Source organism: Sinocyclocheilus anshuiensis, unplaced genomic scaffold, assembly GCF_001515605.1.
Source record: "Sinocyclocheilus anshuiensis isolate Anshui unplaced genomic scaffold, SAMN03320099.WGS_v1.1 scaffold2186, whole genome shotgun sequence".
NCBI lineage: Eukaryota > Metazoa > Chordata > Actinopteri > Cypriniformes > Cyprinidae > Sinocyclocheilus > Sinocyclocheilus anshuiensis.
The window spans coordinates 501993-507696 of record NW_015557072.1 but is presented as its reverse complement, the minus strand read 5'-3'; the positions used below and the strand labels follow the sequence as shown (position 1 = coordinate 507696).

The 5704-nt window shown below is 36.0% G+C and overlaps 1 protein-coding gene across 1 annotated transcript in view; it reads left to right on the top strand.

Moving 5' to 3' along the window:
• The window catches only part of LOC107676736 (receptor-type tyrosine-protein phosphatase delta-like), a 319184-nt gene that overhangs the window by 132100 nt on the left and 181380 nt on the right, over positions 1 to 5704 (top strand). Inside the window, exon 6 of the mRNA XM_016471396.1 lies at positions 5573 to 5621. The gene's annotated coding sequence lies outside the window, so the exon portion shown is untranslated. The remainder of the gene's footprint in view (positions 1 to 5572; positions 5622 to 5704) is intronic.

Here is a 5704-nt window from a genome sequence, read left to right as displayed (position 1 = left end):
TTACATTTTTAACACACTCTGTTAGCTTAGATAATTTAGAAGTTTCATCTGGTCTTGTTGAGATATATAGTTGAGTATCATCGGCATAACAGTGGAAACTAATCCCGTATTTTCTAATAATATTACCAAGGGGTGACATGTATATTGAAAATAGCAGAGGACCTAGGACAGATCCTTGTGGCACTCCAGATTTTACTGGTGATAATTGAGATGACTCCCCGTTTAAATAAACAAAGTGTTAGCGATCAGAGAGGTAGGATCTAAACCATCTTAAAGCCTGCCCCTGAATACCTGTATAGTTTTGTAATCGTAGTTGAGTTATAGAGTTTGAATTATAGTTGAGTATGTCATGATCTATAGTGTCGAACGCAGCACTAAGATCAAGTAAAACTAGCAATGAGATACAGCCTTGGTCTGACGCAAGAAGCATGTCATTTGTAATTTTAACAAGTGCAGTTTCTGTGCTATGGTGGGGCCTGAAACCTGACTGAAATTCTTCATAGAGATATTTGTTTTTGCAAGAAAGAGCACAATTGAGCAGACAACTTTTTATAAAACTTTTGACATAAATGGAAGATTTTAAATGGGTGTGTAATTTGCAAGTTCATTAGGATCTAGTTGTGGTTTCTTAATTAGAGGCTTAATAACCTCCAGCAGATTATCAGTTTACGCTGCCGCTTCGCTTGATCTGAGGTGGCTACAGCGATCTATCATGCCACAGTAAAGAACATCAAAGCAGTATTTATTGCTTAAATTTCCTAATATAATGGACATAATTTGACTTTGTTTCATATCAAAAGTAACAACAAAGCTTAGCCTATTGTGATTTATTGGTTGGTAGGCACACTATATGTACGGTTCATTCATCAACTGAAAACAGAATTGATTGGGATTTAAGAATCGATATTGGTTCATAAAAATTAGAATCTATTAAAATAGATAAATTGTTTTTTTGTTTTATCCAGCCGTAGCATATTTTGTTGTTTTTAGTGGCCTCTGCTGTCATTGTGTGGGGTGTGATGTTAAATGTGAAAAGTGACACACAATCTCTGTTCATCTCTTCTCTTCATAAATAAATGCATAAGCCTATATGCGTCCTGTATTATTAAAAATTAAATACAAGCAATTAAATGTGTTATTATAATTAAAATACGAAAAAGTTAAAATTACGGGTCATAAAAGATTATGACGGAATTTTTACGACCCTCTCCGTCAAAATGATGGACAATGTTAAAGTCTAACACAACCTCTGTATATATTATAATATATAATAATAATACTCTCAACTATAGTTATCTTTTTGCACTGACTCAGTTAAGTTGCATTTATGTAGAACATTAAGTATGTTCAACTTGAAGTTTAGTTGGAAAAAAATATTAAAATGAGGTAATTATTATTTTTTTGTTTACTTAACTGAACTTTTTGAGGTAGTTTCCACTGACTTAAGTGGATTTTACTTAGAATATTAAGCATTTTCAACTTGAAAAATGTGGTTATTTGAGCTTACAAAATTTAGTAGGCATAACTTTATTAAAGTAAGGTGAACTTAAGTTTTCAATGCCAAAGTTTCAACCTTCATATGCCAAAATCTATTTCAAAATATATTATAGGATCAAGAAAATATATTTCCAATCTTACAGTAGGCTAAAATGCAAATCTAAATGCAAATGTGGATGGAATAGCCTACTAAAGCCCAAAACTAAATTTGTAGTGATTTAATAATGTTTATTGTTTTGTTTTTTACATTGTAAAGTATGTTCCTTACTGATTGTTGATTTTTTTTGGCCTAATGGTTAGAGAGTCAGACTTGTAACCCCAAGGTTGTGGGTTCGAGTCTTGGTACATCATGATCATTACTGATGGTGAAGTCAATGAATTCATATACTATTATACTGATTTGTGTGATTGCATATTGATTTAAAAGTAAGCATACTATAGGCATAATCGTAAGATTGACCCCTAAACCTAACCTTAAGTGGGATATCATATTAAATAATTGCATTGAGATCATATTGATTCCTACAAATTTACCAAAATGTAAAATAATGACATATTGCTGTGAGACTGTGTTGGTGCTGACGACTTTTAACCGTCCACACACAGAAAAAAATGAAATCATGGATATAATCACTAATGTCTGATGGAAACCGGACCCTTCAGAGTTTGTTAGCTTAACCACTTTATTGTTCAATAATAATTTGTAGATAATTAGCACAGCTTGATTAAACTGAAGCTGTTTGCTCTCAGCTGTGTTTTACTGCACGTTAAATCCTTCCCTAATTCCTCGCTTTTCCTGCATCTGATGCCCTGAAACCCGAGGCAGAGCTGTGTGTGTGTGTGTGTGTTCTTAAAGACGTTTACCTTCGCTGCTCATCCAATCTGCTTATTCAAACATCATTATCACTGTTAATATCTGGTTTGCACAGCAGTGATGGCCGGATCTCCACCGTTTTCAGTTTGGATTTCTCTGACTGTTTGGTCAATATTCTTCTCTGAAACTGTGTTTCTCTTTCCTGCTGGTTGAAGATCTCTGGAAGCACTGAGGCAGAAGAAACACACACACACACACACACACACACACGTTTGGTTGTTATTATGTTGGGTCTTCTGTTGTTTTATCTTGAGCTAATGATATTCTCTAAACCCTCTCACACACGCCACATTTTGAAGTGTTCATTAGGAGGCTGTTTAGTACGTTTATGATGCTGGTTTTCTCATGGGGACCGTAGGCTTCGTCTCATAATGTAGGTAAATCTAACACACACACTCACACACACACTCACACACTCACACAGACACACACACTCAGACACACACGCATGCACGCACGCACACACACACACGCACACACACACACACACACACACACACACACGCACGCACGCACGCACGCACACACACACACATAAACACACACACACACTCAGGAAACATATGGACGAATCCAGCTCGCAGCTAAAGGTGTTTGTCTGCCAAAGCTCTGAGAGCATCTCTGGAGCTCCTCCAGCTCCTCTGGAACATCACAGCGCTTCATTTGTTTACTGGAAGCGTCGCAGCAGAACACGTTAAAACAGCCGTGATTTGTAACTCCCGCCCAGCGCAAACATGTGACTCGGCCTGCTTGCCTTGTGATTGAGAAACGCCGCAGCACCGTGACTTTCTGTCTAATTTATTCAGCCACTTTCTACAGAAGCCATTTTCCCCAGCAGAAAGAGGCCGGGCGTAATTATCCTAATTAGTGCTAATTCAACATGGCTGAGCCCATTTTTGTAACGAGCCCCTCATCCAGAGCTCAGAGGAGGAGGCTCGATGGTCGCCGCCTCCCTTTGTTGCCACAGTAACCGTTTCCATGGCGACCCGCTCTTGACAGTGATGGGAAATGAAGAGGGGTTAATTTCACTGTGAAGGGGCACAAATTAAAGCCGAAATGAGAGAGAAAGTCAAATGCCTCCTGTTTGCAAATGAACTTCTGTCAGACAAAAAAAAAATATATATATATAATTTAGAGATCCAGCAGCAAATAAAGCTTCAAATCAGATGACACACCAACATCACAAACCAAAACAAGTGCACTTTAGCACACGTTTTAAAAAAAGAGTACTTGTTTTGGAATAATATACTTAAGATCAAAGAATATACTCAAGTATATTAACTAAATGTTTGTTTTTTTTTAGAAACTGAACTGCATGCTAATTGCTGTTAATAGTTTACATCTATAATAAATGCAATTAGCTTAACTTTTGAATTACTTTTGAGACATTTTATAAATAGGACTTAAGTGCTTCTTTTATAATTATATATATAAGATCAAATATATAGGCTATTCCATTTTTTCTGTTGAAGCAACTGGATGATTTATGTTATTTTTAATATTCTGAATCTTTTATACAGGGTGAGTAATATTTTTGTAAGTTCAGTTGTTATGTTGTCTTGTGGACTGTATGTAAATATCTGCTATGTGAAAAAAAACTTATTTAGGGCAGCACTAATAAAAAAAAAAAAAAGCTATTTTTATGATCCTCTTGTTTTATTCAAATTATTCTGTAATGTGTATGTGAACAAAGTTACAGATTCTCCACTTCACCTGAAATATTTCCATGCATTGCGCTTGATTTTTTGTTTTTTTTCCAGCATGTATACATGTACAGTATGTTCAGGTTTGATTAGTATTATGGGGCCAGAATTGGCATCTCAGTGCAGTAAAACATCATAACAGCATCTGATGTTTATAGATATTTGAAATGAAATGTAAAAGCTCAATCATCCAGAAACTGAACCCAGAGATGTTTGATACAGAGAGTTTAATTTGCCTTAAACCCTTAATCTTGATGCCGCTGTTGATGTAGATCAGTTTTAAGAGGACAGTCACACACACACACCCTCTCTCTCTCACACACACACACACACACACACACACACACACACACACACACACACACACACACACACACACACACACACACACACACACACACACACACACACACACACACACACACACACACACACACACACACACACACACACACACACACACACACACACACACACACACACACACACACACACACACACACACACACACACACACACACACACACACACACACACACACACACACTCTCTCACACACACACACACACACACACACACACACACACAGATCTGACAGTGTAATTTCTATCCAGTCAGAAACGTGCCTCCATTAATCCTAAATTTACACGTTTTTAGGTTTGACGGTCACATTTTGTGTTCCTCCAAGCATACAATCAACATTTCTAATGAAAAATAACAATGTTACGGCACAATTATCCTAAAATGTCAGAGTTGCTTTTCAGTATGACTGCTGCCAAATGAAATTCAAATGAGTTGTCATTATGCACATTTTTATTTCTACAAAATACAGATGAAATATCATAACAACTATACAGTATATCTTAGGAGTAGTTCACTTACAAATCAAGATTGTGTCATTGTTCTCAAGCATGAGTGTGTTCGTATGACAACAGATCATTGACCAATAGATGTATTAAACTGATCAAACGTGTCAGTAAAGACATTTATATTTATATGTTCTTTTGAACTTTCTATTCATCTGTGAATCCTGAAAAAATCTAATGTTTCACAGTTTCCACAAAAATATTGTGCAGTACAACTGTTTTCAACATTGATAATAATCAGAAATGTTTCTTGAGCAGCAAATCAGCATATTAGAATTATTTCTGAAGATCATGTGACACTGAAGACTGGAGGAATGATGCTGAAAATACAGCTGCGCATCACAGAAATACATTACAGTTTAACATACAGTGCATTCACATAGAAAACAGCTACTTTACATTCTAATAATATTTCACATTTTTGTACTGTATTTTTGATTAGATAATTGCAGAGGACAGTAGAATAGACTTCTTTTAAAACTTATTTAGACATATTTAAAACTTTTGAATGCTAGTGATACATAGTATAGTATAGTATAGATAGATAGATAGATAGATAGATAGACTCACATACGTTTATTCATGACTGATTGTATGTAGTTTCTCATGTAAATGTCTCTGTTTTTGTGCAGGTCTCTGGAGGGAAAATGTTCCACTGATTTTCGTTCCTGCAACCTCAAAGTAAGATCAACACACACATTCTCTCTCTCTCTCTCTATCTCTCTCTCTCTCACTCTCTCTCTCTCTCTCTCTCTCTCTCTCTC